This window comes from Moschus berezovskii, chromosome X (assembly GCF_049115385.1).
Source record: "Moschus berezovskii isolate FMDL1 chromosome X, NW_MosBer_1.0, whole genome shotgun sequence".
Taxonomy (NCBI): Eukaryota; Metazoa; Chordata; class Mammalia; order Artiodactyla; family Moschidae; genus Moschus; species Moschus berezovskii.
The window spans coordinates 111,551,433-111,569,823 of NC_142488.1; positions in this window are offsets into that span (position 1 = coordinate 111,551,433).

The window sequence follows — 18,391 nt, forward strand, 5'->3', positions numbered from 1 at the left end:
GATGTTCTTCTTTCTGGCTTACTTCACTCTGTATAATTGGCTCCAATTTGAATGAGTAAAAGGTTTATCATGGAAGAAGAGGGAGAATTTTCAGAATGCTCAGTAGGGACATTATTATGGAGTACTTGTTCTGTGAGCTCTAAACGTCTGCTCTTAAGCTAATAAAGATAACTTATCTTAGTTGTTGAGCAAGTACTCTAACAGAGAGGAAGGAGATAAGCTGTGACCTTCAAATTTGACAAGGTCACTCCCTGGGAAAGAGAATGCTTTTCCTCATCAGGAGACTAGCCTCTTGTCTTAGATGAACTTGGTCTGGGTGACCAGCAGGATTTGTCTCAAGTCATTTAACATGAAGAAAACCTCCATGGGGACCCTCAAACAGGCCCTAAAAGCCTGTGAATACAGATCCTCCCAGTTTTCTTTTAGCATTTTGGGGTTCAGAGAGTTTCCTGTGGGGAAATGAATACATTTGATAGGGTAAGTGACTGATTGGCAGCAATGTTCATCCAAATATAAAATGTCAGGCAATTTGTGCTTCAGAAGACATTTAGATCTATAGATCAGCCAGGGACATGTGCAGTCAGGTTGGTTCAATTTCATTATTTATTCATTTAATAATTATTCCTAGGAAAGACTCTTTTAAACAAAATGCTTACAGAATGGAGTTTTCTGGCTAACTGCTTGCTGACCATATATACCTGTAACCATGAAAATGTAACTGTTACAGCTGATTTTCAGATTAGAATCTTAAAAGCCTTAAGGAAGAAGATCTCTGTGCATTTAAAAAATAATCTTTTTAAGCTACAAATTAGTATTCCTAATATTTTCTTCATTCCTAAAGAAACCTTAAGCTTTTAAAAACCCATGGCAAATAGGAAAAAAAAAGTAACAATTGCACAAATTCCCTGACTTGCAACTCAAATACATACACGCCTTAAATATTTTTGTTACGGAGAAGAACAAAATCTGACTATGCTGTTGGATTTGTTTCTTTTACCTTAACCTTTGCTTCTGGTTGCTTTTGTTCACTAAAAGTATACTGTCCATACATAATGGTCTACATCAGGGACCCCAGCCCCTCTGTCTGAATGTTAAACTGAAGTGCCTTTGTTCAGGGTAATATTCTGACCTTGTCCATCTGTGAAATGGCTGCAAAAAAGAAATTAACATAGTATCCCTACACCACCCCAGACTGGCTATTCCAGGAGTTATTTGCAAGGTTACTTTACTTTTTTACTTTGTTTGCTTTTTTACTTTACTTCCTCACCTCCTCCTTCCCTGTGTTCTATAAAAGAAACTGGCATCCAGAACCTCATAAGATGGTTATTTTGAGACACTAATCTGCCATCTTTTTGATCTGCTGGCTTTCCAAATACACTCCCTATTCCTTGCTTCAACACCTCTTTTCCCAGCTTACTGGCCTGTCATGTGGTAAGCAGGGTGAGCTTGGCTTTGGTAACACTTTCATAGTTTTCTGGAAATTGTTTTTTTTAAAGTGGGATTTAATTTACAAAAGAAAACACCACAATTCATACTGTAGATATGGTTTGTCAATATTTTGCACTCTGGAAGGTTGGGGTTTGCATGTCCATGGTTCTTTCTGAGTGCTTCTGGTCTGTGTTCCCTTAAGAGCAAAATGTAAAAATTCGTCAAGGGGACTCTGAATTTTTCGGTTGGCTTGTTGGTGGTTGTCTCCTCACATTTTGTTTAGGATAAAAATGAGATTCAAGAATGCTCCATACCTGGAGGCTTTGACACAGGATAAAATTCCGAGCTTTGTGGCTTATTATGGCTGTAATCAGGGTCTGTAATTACAGCTTTCCAAGTGACTTGCTCACACTTTTTGCTTTTGTCTGAAACCTTCAGTCAGGCAGCTTTTAGCATGAGGCACTTCACTTATTCCTGTCTTCTCCAGACCGTTAGTTATCTATTTTGGCAACGTTTACTCTAAAAACAGATATTATTTCAGGGAACTTCTTATTACCATAGATTTTGCGCTTTAAGCACCTACTTAGTGAAAAGCATTGTACACAGCCTTTTGGAATGAGAGAAAGGACAGTTACTACCACCCCCTTGGTTTGGCCCTTCATCCATCCTCATGGCCTGGTTAGTGCCCAGGGATCACTGATGTCTGCATCTCCTCTTCTTCCTAAGCATAGTACCACATGCCCTTCCCTGCCCTCCTGCTCTAGATTGGACTGTGTTACAGTTGTCACCACTGAAATGTGTCCTGAAATGATGAGTGCCACTTCTAGCCTGGCCCACTGAAACATCCCTTGTATTCATCCAATCACTGTCTCTTCAAAATCTGCCTGCTGGATGAATAGGAGCTTGTGGAGGACTCAGTGGCCCTAAAAGATGCTACATAGTGGAAAGAGCCTGCATATCTGAATAACTGCCTGGAGCAGAGCCCTCCTCTCACCCTACCTCACAATCTATATGAGACCCTACAATCCATGTTACTCATGTTTATTTCTCAGCATTGAAACAAATCATTAAACCATTTTATGTTAAGCCACAGAGATTTCTTTTTTTAAAATTTTATTTTATTTTCAATTTTACTTAAAAATTGACTGCTCTTTCTGCTTCATGTAGTTCTAGAAGTTTTACACCGTATTTTACCACTCAGATGGTAGTGGTGGTTTAGTCTCTTAGTCGTGTCCAACTCTTTGTGACCCCATGGACTGTAGCCCTCCAGGCTGCTCTGTCCATGGGATTTCCTAGGCAAGAATACTGGAGTGGGTTGCCATTCTCTTCTCCAGGGGATCTTCCCCACCCAGGGATCTTCCCCACCCAGGAGACCCCAACCTGGGTCTCCTGTATTGCAGGCAGATTCTTTACCACTGAGCCATCAGGGAAGACCCTGCGAATCAGATCCCTCCTATTTATCTGTAGGAGAGTTCTTTTATAGTCATCCTACCTTTACTAATAAACTTCAGACTTGCTTTTCCTTCTTGGACCTGGGATGAGTACCTGACTCTTCAGGCACAGCAATATCCTCACTGGTTTGTGACCCCACAGCCTTGCATGTAAACTGGGGCCATCAAATTCCTTCCTTTATGAAGAGCCTCGATCGGAAGCAAATATAGTAGATATGAATTTCAATCAGTTACTGAACTTGGGTCTGTTCGCCCATGTGCAGTAAAGCCAATCTACTGACACCAGGTTGCGGAGAAGGAAAGTGCAGGATTTATTTCAGGGAATTCAGGGCAACGACTTCTCAAAACAGTAGAATGGCCCCAAGGGTTTCAGGGGAGCATTTTATTTTATTTTATTTATTTTTTAAATTTATTTTAATTGGAGGCTAATTACTTTACATTATTGTATTGGTTTTGCCATACATTGACATGAATCTGCCCCGAGTGTACATGTGTTCCCTATCTTGAACCCCAGGGGAGCACTTTAAAAGGCCAGGTGAGGAAAGGGAGTTGCAGGGTTTGTGATGAGCTTGTGCACAATTCTCTGATTGGCTGATGGTGCGGTAACAAGGCTCTGTCACAGGGGTAACACCGTCAAACCTCAGGCTCCATCTGGTAGGCCTGGGGTGTATGTTCTTGTGATCATCAGGTAGTTAATTTCTTCCCTTTGGTGGAGGTTTCAGCATCTGTAAAACAACTCAGGAAATGTGCATCAAATACTATTGTCTAGGTACTTCAGAGAGGAGCTAAAGCAGAGGACATGGGGAAGGGTCTGTCCTGGGAAGGCCCCATAGGGTCCTGCTCGGTTACAAGTCCATATTACTTATGTGTGCTGGAAATAGAACATTTTTTTTCTCTGTTTTCAGCTTCCATTGAGCCAATGGGCAGAAACTTAATTTCAGTCTTTTTATCTTTAAGCAATCTCAGTTCAGGGTTTCCTTAGTGAATTTAGAGTACCAACTCCCTCCCTGCCTCCAGCTGTAGATGACATCTGTGTTTGAGGTGTTTCTTCTTTCCACTGTGGTATCCATCCACTGTTGAATTCTTCTTGTCCTGATGGCTAAGTCCCTCCAATTTCAGCTCTCACTTTCAGCTACTTCTGGATACATAGGAAACATCTGCTTGCACTTCACACCACTCTGGAGAAGTCCCATGAGGCTGTCTCAAGCACGTTTGTGTAGATTCATCACACAACCATCACCACTGCCCCTTTTACATGTTGGTGAGAATTAACTCTGAAGGGCTTGCCACTTCTCTGGGATCCACCCAGGAAGTTAGGCACAGGCCCTGTTTACTATTTTTTTTTTTAATATTTATTTATTTGGCTGTGCCAGGTCTTAGAGTCTTAGCTGTGGCACACAGGATCCTGTTTACTTTTGAGCCCCCAAATCTATCTGTTGGGTTCTATGGTTATCCCCAAGAAATTGGCTCAGGCTGGTAGGGCACAGGGATTCCTATTAGCATATAATTCTTGTGCTTCTCATCTGATTCATCCTCTCAGTGGCCCAGGGAGTTCTCTAGTATGGGTGGGAGGGATGAGGAAAGCAAAAGAATAACAGGAAATCAGGATGGGAATCACTATGGTTAATATGTCAATATCATCCTGCTTTGACAAAGAAAGAATCTGCCATTTGGTCACATGACAAAAAGAATCAGACCCGAAGAGGAGAACTGAGTTGGGTGAGTGGTAGAATGACCAGCAATCGCACATCAAGTTCTTCTTATATTTAAAATCTCAGATTTTTTAAAAAAAGGTTTAAAAAATTTTATTTATTTTTAATTGAAGGATAATTGCTTTACAATATTGTGTTGGTTTCTTCCAAATATCAGCATGAATCAGCCATAGGTATATGTATGTCCTCCCTCAAGAACCTCCCTCCCACCTCCCACCTCTTCCCACCCTCTAGGCTGTTACAGAGCCCCCGTTGGAGTTCCCTGAGTCATACAGCAAATTCCCACTGGCTATCTATTTTACATATGGTAGTGTATATGCTTCCCTTCTACTTTATCCATTCATCCCACCCTCTACTTCCTCCCCCCAGCCCATGTCCATAAGTCTGTTCTCTATGTCTGCATCTCCATTGCTCTGCAGTTTCATTAGTACCATCTTTCTAGATTCCATACATATGCATTAATATACGATATGTTTTTTCTTTCTGAATTACTTCACTCTGTATAATAGGCTCTAGGTTGATCCACCTCATTAGAACTGACTCAAATGCATTCCGTTTTATGGCTGAGTAGTATTCTATTGTATATATGTACCACAGCTTCTTTACCCATTCATCTGTTGGTCTACATCTAGATTGCTTCCATGTCCTAGCTTTTGTAAATAGTGCTGCAATGAACATTGAGTTACATGTGTCTTTCTCAATTTTGCTTTCTTCAAGGTATATCCTTAGTAGTGGGATTGCTGGGTCACATGGTAATTTTATTCCTAGTTTTTTAAGGAGTCTCCGTACTGTCTTCCATAGTGGCTGTATCAATTTACATTCTCACCAACAGTACAAGAGGGTTTCCATTTCTCTACACTTTCTCCAGCATTTATTGCTTGTGGATATTTTTTTTTTTGATGATGGCCATTCTGATCAGTGTGAGGTGGTATCTCATTGTAATTTTGATTCTCATTTCTCTGATAATGAGCAATGCTGAGCATGTTTTCATGCGTTTATTAGCCATATGTAAATCTTCTTTGGAGAAATGTCTGTTTAGGTCTTTTGCCCACTTTTTGATTGGGTTGTTTGTTTTTCTGGTATTGAGTTGTATGAGCTGCTTGTATATTTTGGAAATTAATCCTTTGTCAGTTGTTTCATTTGCCATTATTATCTACCATTCTGAGGGTTGTCTTGTTTATAGTTTCCTTGTTTATATTTTCCTCTGCTGTGCAAAAGCTTTTAAGTTTAATTAGGTCCCACTTGTTTATTTTTGTTTTTATTTCCATTCTTCTGGAGGTGGGTAATAGAGGAACTTGCTGTGATTTATGTCATAGTGTTCTGCCTATGTTTCCCTCTAAGAGTTTCATAGTTTCTGGTCTTATACTTAGGTCTTCAATCAATTTTGAGTTTATCTTTGTGAATGATGTTAGGAAGTGTTCTAATTTCATTCTTTTGCATGTAGCTGACCAGTTCTCCCAGTACCAATTATTGAAGAGACAATCTTTTCCCCATTGTATATTCTTGCCTTCTTTGTCAAAGATAAGGTGCCCGTAGGTGCGTGAGTTTATCTCTGGGCTTTCTATCTTGTTCCATTTGTCTATATATCTGTTTTTGTGCCAGTACCAAACTGTCTTGATGACTGTAACTTTGTAGTATAGTCTGAAGTCAGGAAGGTTGATTACTCCAGCTCCATTCTTCTTTCTCAAGATTGCTTTGGCTATTTGTATTGTTTCCATATGAACTGTGAAACTTTTTGTTCTAGATCTGTGAAAAATGCCATTGGTAATTTGATAGGGATTGCATTGAATCTGTAGATTGCATTTGATAGGATAATCATTTTTACAATATTGATTCTTTTAACCCAGGAGCATGTAATATATCTCCATCTGTTTATGTAATCTTTGATTTCTTCCCTCTAAGATCAGGAACAAGATAAGAGCACCCACTCTTACCACTGTTATTCAACATAGTTTTGAAAGTCCTAGCAACAGCAATCAGAGAAGAAAAAGAAATAAAATGAATCCAGATTGGAAAAGCAGATGTAAAACTCTGTATACATAGAAAACCCTAAAGATACTATCACAAAATTACTAGAGCTAATCAGTGAATTTAGTAAAGCCACAGGATACAAAATCAATACACAGAAATCACTTGTATTCCTATGCACTAACAATGAAAAGTCAGAAAGAGAATTTAAGGAATCAATCCCATTTACCATTGCAACAGAAAGAATAAAATACCTAAGAACAAACCCACCTAAGGAGACAAAGGAGCTATATACAGAAAATTATAAGACACTGATGAAAGAAATCAAATCTCAGATTTAAAGGCTCATGTCATAGGTCAGATCCACTCAGATAATCTCCACATTTTAGGATCAACTGATTTGGAACTGTAATTATATGTGCAAAATCTCTAAGCAGCACCTAGGTTTGTGTGTGAGTAACTGAGAGAAGATATATGCACACCAGGGGGTCATCTCAAAATTCTGCCTGGTACATTGCTTTACGCTTTATATGGGAAGTCTTGTCTTCACATATATTATTAAATGGGCAGGATGGTATTATGACCACTTAAAAAAGACATATGAGGAACTTGGAGCAATGGAAAACAGTCAGTTGATAATAGACAAGGAATTAAAACCCCTTTTCATTCAATGCTTGGTCTTATAATGCCATACCCATCTTTGTTTTAAAAAATTTATAATCCAATTTGGATATAATAGAAATGAAGAGCAATCAGTCTAATGTAAATAGATTTGCTCCAATGTAATGAGACTTACATTGTACTCAATGTATTCTAATCCATTTGTATAAATGTTTACATTAAGGAAGAATTAATCATATTGTAATACTGGTTTACAGTAGAGTCCTTAAAATTGTACCCATTATCACTCCTACCTGCTTAGTGAATAATGATGATAACTAGTATTTAGTAATGTTTTACAGTTTGCAAAGTATTTCATCCTTTTTTTTTTTGTGCCCACTATCAATGAAAATTTTATTTACTGTAATGTTGGAGAAGACTCTTGAGAGTCCCTTGGACTGCAAGGAGATCCAACCAGTCCATTCTAAAGGAGATCAATCCTGGGTGTTCATTGGAAGGACTGATGCTAAAGCTGAAACTCCAATACTTTGGCCACCTCATGCGATGAGTTGACTCACTGGAAAAGACTCTGATGCTGGGAAAGGTTGGGGGCGGGAGGAGAAGGGGACGACCGAGAATGAGATGGCTGGATGGCATCACCGACTCTGTGGACATGAGTTTGAGTGTACTCCGGTAGTTGGTGATGGACAGGAGGCCTGGCGTGCTGTGATTCATGGGGTTGCAAAGAGTCGGACACAACTGAGCGACTGAACTGAACTGAACTGAATAAAAGCTTGTAAGCATGAAAACGATTTAAGAAAGTCATTAAAATTAGAGTTAAAATTGACTTTCACCTATAAAAATTTTCATATTTGCTGAATTTTCAGGAGCATCCTTTTGTGAAAAGGGAGACGTCCCTATAGGAGATGTAAGTGTTGGGGTATGTGTGTGTGTGTCTGTGATTATATGTACAAAAAATGGAATAGTTTCTGATATGTATGCAAATGTAGACCATATCTATGGTATTTCTTTGTAGTTGCACTGGCAAACTGGAAGTCATATTGATAGAGTGGAACCAGGGACAGAGAAGCTATGGAGCAGGATGTGTGTGTGAGCCTGTGTGTGTTAAAGCAACACAGAAAATGACTAAAAATAGTGAGACTAAAAATCGCAGAGTGAGAGAGCAAAATGGAGAGAGCACTTGAGTATCTGGCTGCACTGGGCATGAATTCCCCTTTGCTTAACTCTGATGGGAAAGCTAGTTTTTTCATACCTAGCCCACCTTCCGCCTCTGCTTCTAGCCCCAACAGCTCAGTCATTTGAGGGAGAGTAGCTTGAGAGGGAAGTATTTCTATGCTGCTGAAAATTCTGTTTACCTCTTTCCTCTCTCTCAGAGAGGCCATATCTGGTTCCCCACTATGAACAGAGTTATTAGCTGTAAGGGAACAGATTTTAGTTATCTGTATTTCCCTCAAAAAGTAGTAACATGCACTGATCAAGGTTTTTTTACAGATTAATTTTTATTGGAGTATAGTTGCTTTACAATGTTGTGTTCATTTCTACTATACAGCAAAGTGAATTAGCTACGTGTGTGTGTGTGTATCCCCTCATTTTTTGGATTTCTTTCCCATTTAGGTCACCACAGAGTACTGAGTAGAGTTCCCTAAGCTATAAGTAGGTCCTCATTAGTTATCTATTTTACACATAATAGTATATACATGTCAATACCAGCCTCCCAGATCATCCCATTCCCCTTCTCCTCCTTGGTGTCCATACATTTGTTCTCCACGTCTGTGTCTGCGTTTTTTTTTGCAAATAAAATCATCCATCTATGAGGTTTTTTTTTTTTTGTCACTAATAGCAATTTGATCATGGGTGGTTGGGAAGAACGCTTTGTGTTTGGGGGAACTGAAATGTATTTGGGGGAACATTTTCAAGGAATCTAGTGAGAAGGAGAAAGGGCTGAGGGATCTCTGAGCAGAGCGGAGAATGTCAGAATTACTGATGTCTATTTCGTTACTGGGGCTAAAAGATCTGGCTATCTACCCTACCAAGGCAGAAATGTGGGCTTTGGAGATGATACCAAGAGTGGGATTCCACACCTGAGAAGGAACTGGGTGCTGGGTAATCTCTTCAGATGTTAACTTTAGAGGGAGAAATTACTTCTTTATATTATTTGATAAAAAGACAGTAGTTCTAACACACTGATTTTTTATTTCGACACATATCAGTTGGCCAGGCCAGAAATCTACCATGCTACTAATTCACAGCATTTGCTTCCTGAGACCAAATAGACTGGAAAATAAAAACTTCTTCCTTTTTATATACAAATACACAGAAAATCCCCCAAACCCTCACATACACAAACACAATTTTAGACAAGTCCAATCATATCTCTTCTTTTGGTCTTGGCATTAGAGACTGAGTGGTTAAATATGTCAATTTTGGAGTTGGATAGAACTGAATTTTATTCCCATTCCGTAAACGAACAGCTAAGTCATCACTGGCAAATCATTTTGCCTTTCTGGCCTCAGTCTTTTCAACCATGAAATGGAGGGATAATAATAATACTTGTCTTGTAAGATTATAGGGAAGGGAAGCCTCATGCTCAGTCGTGTCCGACTCTTTGCAACCTCATAGACTGTAACCTGTGAGGCTCCCCTGGCCATGTGATTTCCCAGGCAGGAATACTGGAGTGGGTTGCCATTCCTTTCTCCAGGGCATCTTCACAACCCAGGGATTGAATCTGCATCTCCTGCATTGGCAGGCAGATTCTTTATCACTGAGCCACCTGGGAAGCCCCCTGAACAAAATAAAGTGTTCAATAAATGTTACCTGTTCTTATTGTTATAAATAACCAGTTAAGGAATGTGATGTGTATTGCTACTTAAAACCAAGAAGACCCCTTTGCCTTCAAAAGTCTCATGGCCTCTGCCTTTCCCTTATTAAATGCTTTGCCAATGAAAAGGGAGAATTTCTTTTCAGGGCTAATGTTCCAAGAAGCCTCACTGTAAGTTCTACAGGACATTGAGCAAGATAGGGAAACAATGTAGGGCATTCAGGTCTGTGTGCTTGGATGTTGCATCTTGGACTGAGAAAAGGCTGTTATTTACACCAAGGAAGCAGTATCACAATGGGTATGATTAGGGGGAAAAAATCCCAGCAGTTTGGGCCATACAAAAGAGCATTTGTTTTCAACTGGATTAAGGGAGGATATTGAAGATAGATACTTAACAAGGAACATAGTGAAAATGGTTGTGTATGTGTGTGCACTAAGTTGCTTCAGTCGTGTCCAACTCTTTGTGATGCTATGGCCTGTAGCCCACCAGGCTCTTTTTTCCATGGGATTCTCCAGGTAAGAATACTGGAGTGGGTTGCCATTTCCTACTCCAGAGGATCTTCTTGATCCAAGGATCGAACCCGCATCTCTTATGACTCCTGCACTGGTAGGTGGGTTCTTTAGCACTAGAACCACCTGGGAAGCCCCTGAAAATAGTCATGGACCTTTGTAAATGGTTATAATAGTAGTATTGAACTCTTATGAAGGTTGTTGTGAGGATTAAATGAGATAATACATGTAAAATGCTTAGCATAGTGTCTGGCACACAAGCAATTGCTCAATAGCTATTAGCTATAATAATTACAAGCTCTGTTTCTACTTCTTGGAGATTCTGACTCAGATTTGAAGGAGGGACCTAGGGATATGAGAACCCCATGAACAGTATGAAAAATCAAAAGGATATGACAGTGAAAGATGAACTCCCCAGGTTGGTAGGTGCCTAATATGCTACTGGAGAAGAGTGGAGAAATAACTCCAGAAAGAATGAAGAGACAGAGCCTAAGCGGAAACAACACCCAGTTGTGGATGTGACTGGTGATGGATGTGAAGTCCGGTGCTGTAAAGAACAATACTGCATAGGAACCTGGAATGTTATGTTCATGAATCAAGGTCAATTGGAAGTGGTCAAACAGGAGATGGCAAGAGTGAACATCGAGATTTTAGGAATCAGCCAACTAAAATGGACCGAAATGGGTGAATTTAACTCAGATGACCATTATACCTGCTACTGTGAGGAAGAATCACTTAGAAGAAATGGAGGAGCCCTTATAGTCAACAAAAGAGTCTGAAATGCAGTACTTGGGTGCAATCTCAAAAATTATAGAATGATCTGTTTCCAAGGCAAACTATTCAATATTACAGTAATCCAGGTCTATGCCCCTACCAGTAATTCTGAAGAAGCTGAAGTTGAATGGTTCTATGAAGACCTACAAGACCTTCTAGAACTAACACCCAAAAAAGATGTCCTTTTGATTACAGGGGACTGGAATGCAAAAGTAGGAAGTCAAGAGATACCTGGAGTAACAGGCAAGTTTGGCCTTGGAATATGTAATGAAGCAGGGCAAAGGCTAACAGAATTTTGCCAAGAGAATGCACTGGTCATAGCAAACACCTTCTTCGAATAACACAAGAGACGATGGATATCACCAGATGGTCAATTCCAAAACCAGATTGATTATATTCTTTGCAGCCAAAGATGGAGAAGCTCTATACAGTCAGCAGAAACAAGACTAGGAGCTGACTGTGGCTCAGATCATGAACTTCTGATTGCCAAATTCAGACTTAAATTGAAGAAAGGGAAAACCACTAGACCATTCAGGTATGACCTAAATCAAATCCCGTATGATTATACAGTGGAAGTGACAAATAGATTCAAGGGATTAGATTTATAGACAGAGTGCCTGAAGAACTATGGATGGAGGTTTGTGATATTGTACAGGATGTGGTGATCAAGACCATTCCCAAGAAAAAGAAATGCAAAAAGACAAAATGGTTGTCTGAGGAGGCCTTTCTTTTCTCCAGTTGAGAAAAGAAGAGAAGTGAAAGGCAAAGGAGAAAAGGAAAGATATTCCCATTTGAATGCAGTTTCAAAAAATAGCTAGAAGAGATAAGAAAGCCTTCCTCAGAGATCAATGAGAAGAAATAGAGGAAAACAGTAGAATGGGAAAGACTGGAGAGCTCTACAAGAAAAATTAGAGATACCAAGGGAATATTCCATACAAAAATGGACACAATAAAGGACAGAAATGGTATGAACCTAACAGAAGCAGAAGATATTAAGAAGAGGTGGCAAGAATACACGTAAGTACTATACAAAAAAGATCTTCATGACCCAGATAACCACGATGGTGTGATCACTCACCTAGAACCTGACATCCTGGAATGTGAGGTCAAGTGGGCCTTAGAAAGCATCACTATGAACAAAGCTAGTGGAGTTGATAGAATTGCAGCTGAGCTACTTTAAATTATAAAAGATGATGCTGTGAAATTGCTGCAGGGAGTGGAAGCTCATTGAGAATCCAATGCAGGTGGATTAGCTTTGGCACCCTGGACTTGGAGCATGGTTGCAGGAGAAGGGTAGAAGTGGCAGCCTCGTACTTAGGACTTCTCTGGCCAGCTGTGTGGAGGTTTGCCCAATTTTCAGTTCATTCCACTCCTTTCTTCTGCTCTAACATCAGATGACCAAGCATGCCTTCTAATACTCAGGGAATTAATGGCAAATAGTGTTCTACAATTTTTCATCACAACCAATGTGCTCGTTAGGCTAGAAAGACAGTGGTCCAATTTGCAGCAAAGTAAAGGCAATCACTTCATGGGAAATAGATGGGGAAACAGTGGAAACAGTGTCAGACTTTATTTTTTTGGGCTCCAAAATCACTGCGGATGCTGATTGCAGCCAGGAAATAAAAAGACGCTTACTCCTTGGAAGGAAAGTTATGATCAACCTAGATAGCATATTAAAAAGCAGAGACATTACTTTGCCAACCAAGGTCCGTCTAGTCAAGGCTATGGTTTTTCCAGTGGTCATGTATGGATGTGAGAGTTGGACTGTGAAGAAAGCTGATCACCGAAGAATTGATGCTTTTGAACTGTGGTGCTGGAGAAGACTCTTGAGAGTCCCTTGGACTGCAAGGAGATCCAACCAGTCCATTCTAAAGGAGATCAGTCCTGGGTGTTCATTGGAAGGACTGATGCTAAAGCTGAAACTGCAATACTTTGGCCACCTCGTGCGACGAGTTGACTCACTAGAAAAGAGTCTGATGCTAGGAGGGATTGGGGGCGGGAGGAGAAGGGGACGACAGAGAATGAGATGGCTGGATGGTATCACCGACTCGATGGACATGAGTTTGAGTGAACTCCGGGAGTTGGTGATGGACAGGGAGGCCTGGCGTGCTGTGATTCATGGGGTCGCAAAGAGTTGGACACGACTGAGCGACTGAACTGAACTGAACTGAAAGGCAATAGAGACTACTGTAGAAAGCAAATGAGGCTTCAGTGAAACAGGTCTCATAATTATCATTTGTTAATTTCAGATCCATAGACCCAACATGGAAATGTGGGATAATGGATCAGAGCCACCTTTTCCCTTGCTTTACCCATTGAGTCAAGTCCCAGGAAGGACCACCTCTTGCCAAAGTCTCCTCCTTTCATCCTAGTTCTCAGAAAAGCAGGTTTTACCACAGAGTCACCATTTATAGAGGAGGAAACTGAGGCTTAGAGAGGTCAAATTATTTTCCCCATGTCTTGCGCAGTGGTGGAGATATTCAAACCCGTGTAATCTGACTCGAGTCCCAGTCCCAACTATTAAGGTTAAACTGCTTCTACATGACTTTTTTGCCAAAAGCTCTATAAGAACTTCTGATTTCATGCCTAGTTAAGAACACCTGATTTGTTTTTTGAATCTTTAAAAATTATTTGAAGTATTTTAGGCAAAAAAGTAATACATAAATATAGTAATAAGTTCAAATTATACAAAAGATCATACAGTGAAAAGTGAGTCTTCTTCTCCTATCTATCCTAGTTCTACAGTTCTCAATCCTCCCCTCTCTAGAGGCAAATGTTATTTTTTTTTGCATTCCCTTCCAGAAATAATCTGAGCTATAATGCTCCATATATACCTGTCGGGAGCTGGCATGAGAGACCCTGCCCATGACAAGGTCTTGGCTTGAGGAGCTGGCACGCAAGGCCGTCCAGACCTCTGGGGATTTCTTGGGGCCGCCCCATCACCTACTCCCGGGCCTCCGTCTTTTCTTCTTCTGATGTTTGGTAGTCCTCTGTGTTTTCTAAGAATTCTTCTGACTCCTGCTCAGATATCCCCCTTGAAGCCTTTGCATGGCAGCAATACAGTCCCTGAGGGTGTATGGGCCCTATAAATAGGCCAGGAATGAAGAAAATATTTTTACACAGAACATCCTAACCCTTCTGGCCTTGTTGGGGTTATAATTGTCAATTTAGAATTTGGAATGCTCAGGGCTGCACAAAGCGCCCCTGGCATAAAACTAAGTCTGCTAACAATAGGCCTAAACACTCCATAAGCAAAATAGATATAGAGCCTTTCACGAGTTTAGAAGGGCCCCTTAGGGTGAGATCTGGAGGGAGCTCTTGAGACTCTTGGCCCTCAAGGTCACATACCAGTGCTCGCTGATATGTCTCCCTGCCCCCTGTCCATGGTGTGCCTGGGAGTACACTAGAGGTAAACATAGAGATAAAGGTTGATAACAAAATGAATAACCATATAGTATTAGTGTAGAAAATTGTCTCTGCAGATGTATGGGGGTAGAGCCCAAAAACAGATACCATGCTACCTAGGGAGTCACAAAGTCTGCCCAGAACTCAGGCTCCCAAGATAAGGCTTGCTAATAGTTTTTACAGTTGACTAACTGATACACAAATAAAGCCATTTTTTTCATGCCTTGTGGCCTTGATGTCTTAAGAGTCCATTGTTTAAGAGTTATGCATGAAGGTACTGACTGTTCTGGAAGATGGTTTATGACTGCATTCCTGGCACAATTTTATCAAGACAAGCCCTCCTCCCTTTTTAGTATTGTCGGTTTTAGGGTATATAAGCACTGATGTCGGAGAAGGCAATGGCAAGCCACTCCAGTACTATTGCCTAGAAAATCCCATGGATGGAGGAGCCTGGTAGGCTGCAGTCTGTGGGGTCGCTAAGGGTTGGACACGACTGAGCGACTTCACTTTCACTTTTCACTTTCACACATTGGAGAAGGAAATGGCAACCCACTCCAGTGTTCTTGCCTGGAGAATCCCAGGGACAGGGGAGTCTGGTGGGCTTCCGTCTATGGGGTCACACAGAATCGGACACGACTGAGGTGACTTAGCAGCAGCAGCAGCAGTAGCAAGCACTGATGTAGAAAAATAAAGCAGTCTTGATTCTGCACTCAACCAAGACTTGACTCACTTTTTTTTCTCGCCGACGCCGCTCATCCTGAGGGTATCCCTGGACTCTGCCAAGGCTGGACCCCGGCATATACCCCTCAAAGATAAGTGGAAGCATGTGATACATACTGATGCCTCCAGTCTAACTGGGAAATCCTGCCTTGGCAAATAACACCACCGCCAAGATCCAAACACAGGTGAGGACGGGATGGATGATGTTCTATATACCCATGAAAAACCTGGTGATGTAACGAATTCATCCTGTAGTTTCAAGCAGCTAATCTGGATAGGAAGTGACTCCATCTGGAAACGTCTTCTTGGAGGAACTAATGCTCACTTGGGTACGGGCTTAACAGCTCTGGTCCCTGAGACATAGGAATCTCCTGTGTCTTATAGAGGGTTGTATCCTGCTCGGTATCTAATGAACTTAGTTCCTTGTGTATATACACTGACTTTTCAGTCAATGATGGCTGTAGGTATGCTTTCAAAATTTGCTTTGTTTTCTTAAAAAAAATCCTTGTAATGGAGTGTGGGTTATTCCCATGATAAATCCCTTTGTTCTCCACTTTTACTTTTCAGTACCAAGGTGCTCTGCACTCTTAGTGTGTACAATTTTTTGAATTATCTTGAAAATCTAGTTTCCTACAAACTGGCAAAGATTGCTGGTATGGTCCAGAATGGTACAAAACAGAAATCCTGACTAGTATTTTTACTTTCAGAAAAGAATTAACAAAATATCACTTAGCACCTGAGGACCACAGGAACACAAATAAAATATCATCTATTTATTTTAAAAAAATATGCTTTGCTTTAAGCTATAAAGAATTGGTGTTAAATTTCTAAACAAAAACTATCAGTTTGGGAAGGGGAAAAGTTTATGACAAGGATTATGGGTGTGGGAGGTAAAGGTAGGGTATATATATTTGGTGGTGGTGGTTTAGTTGCTAATTTGCATCTCACTCTTTGAGACCTCATGGATTGTAGCCCGCCAGGCTCCTCTGTCCGTGGGATTTTCCAGGCAAGAATTCTGGAGTGAGTTGCCATTTCCCTGTCCAAGGGATCTTCCCCGCCCAGGGACTGAACCTGGGTCTCCTGCATTGCAGGCGAATTCTTTACCAACTGAGCCACCAGAGAAGCCCAGAGTATATAGTCAAAAGTAAAGTGATGAACAAAACTAAAACATGAACACAAAACTGGAACAAATCATACTAATTTGCTTAATATGGGGGTGCTGCACAACTAGATATAGCTGCTGCTGCTGCTGCAGAAAAAGAGATTTTGGAGTTGAACAGACTTGGATTCCAATACAACTTTACTCTTTAAGGACCAGTGTAAGCTCTCTCTGAGCCACAGTTTCCTCATCTGTAAAATGGATATGATCATGATTAGAATCTTCTTTCTTTATTTTTTAATATATTTAAAAATTGAAGTATAGTTGATTTACAATGTTGTGTTAGTTTCAGGTATACAGCAAAGTGATTCAGTTATACATATATATGTATATGTGTGTACATGTGTGTGTGTGTGTTAGTTACTCAGTCATGTCTGACTCTTTGCAACCCAATGTTTTGTAGCCTGCCAAGTTCCTCTGTTCATGGAGTTCTCCAGGAAAGAATACTGGAGTGGGTTGCCATTTCCTTCTCCAGGGGATCTTCCTGACCCAGGAATCAAACTTGGATCTCCTGCATTGCAGGCAGATTCTTTATCATCTGAGCCACCAGGGAAGCTCTCTCTTTCTCTCTCTCTCTACACACACACACACACACACACACACTCGTTTTCAGATTCTTTTCCATTATAGTTTTTTATACAGGGTTTTGTATACAGTTTTTTTTATTACAGGGTTTTGTATACAGTTCCCTGTGAAAATCTTATTATGAAATGAACTCAAGCAAGCTACACATTCATCAAAAAACAAACACCCCCAATCCTTTTATTATCATTGAGAGAAACAAAACTTCCCAAGAACCTAGTAATATCTTTCCTTATCAATTGTTCCCTTAATAGCCTATAGTAATTTTCACAGTTCACTCTGAATGTTAATTTTATATACCAATGCATTTTAAGAGTTTCTCTTTGATTCTTGTTTTTATTACCTTTCTCAGTGTGGAAGGCAACATCTAAGGTGGCTCTCAGTGACCCCCAGCTCTTGGTATTCACACCCTTGTGTAATCCTGTTTGAGCTGGATCCAGTGACTTACTTCTAAGGAATAGAATACAGCCAAAATGGTGGGGTGTCACATCTGTGACTAGGTTGCAAGACTGTGACTTCCATCTTGCTAGCTGTCTCTCTCTCGCTGGCTTTGCCAAAACAAGATGCCATGTTGGAGAGGTCTGTTTGGCAAGGAACCAAGCATGGCTTCCAGCCAATAGCAAGTGAGGAAACTCCTGCTGACAGCCTGTGAAGACCTGAGTCCTGCCAACAAGCACATGAATGAGCTTGGAAGCGAATTCTCCCTCAGTCAAGCCTTGAGATGCTACCCCAGCCCTGGCCAATATCTTGATTATAGCCTGTGAGAAACACTAGAGCAGAAGACCCTGTTTAGCCATGCTTGGATTCTTGACCCACAAAAACAGTGAGATAATAAATGTGTTATTCTAAGCTGCTAAATTTTGGGGTAACTTGTTATGCCTAGAATGGACTTTCTAGTACTATTTCCTAGAGGTCAAAAGAATGATCCATGCCGAACTTTCAGTAGAAAAATATGACAACAATATTATCAGTTATTGAACATTTCCTATGTGCCGGGTATAGTATTTTTTGTTTACTTTAAAAATTTTATTTATTTTAAATTATTTTTGGCTATACTGGGTCTTTATTGCTGTGTGCGGGCTTTCTCTATTTGTGGTGAGTGGGGGCTACTCTCTAGTTGCGATGTGTGGGCTTCTCATTGCAGAGCACGGGTTCTAGGTGATCACAGGCTCAGTAGTTGTCCCCATGGGCTTAGTTGCTCCGTGGCATGTCAGATCCTCCCTGTCCAGGGATCGAACCAGTG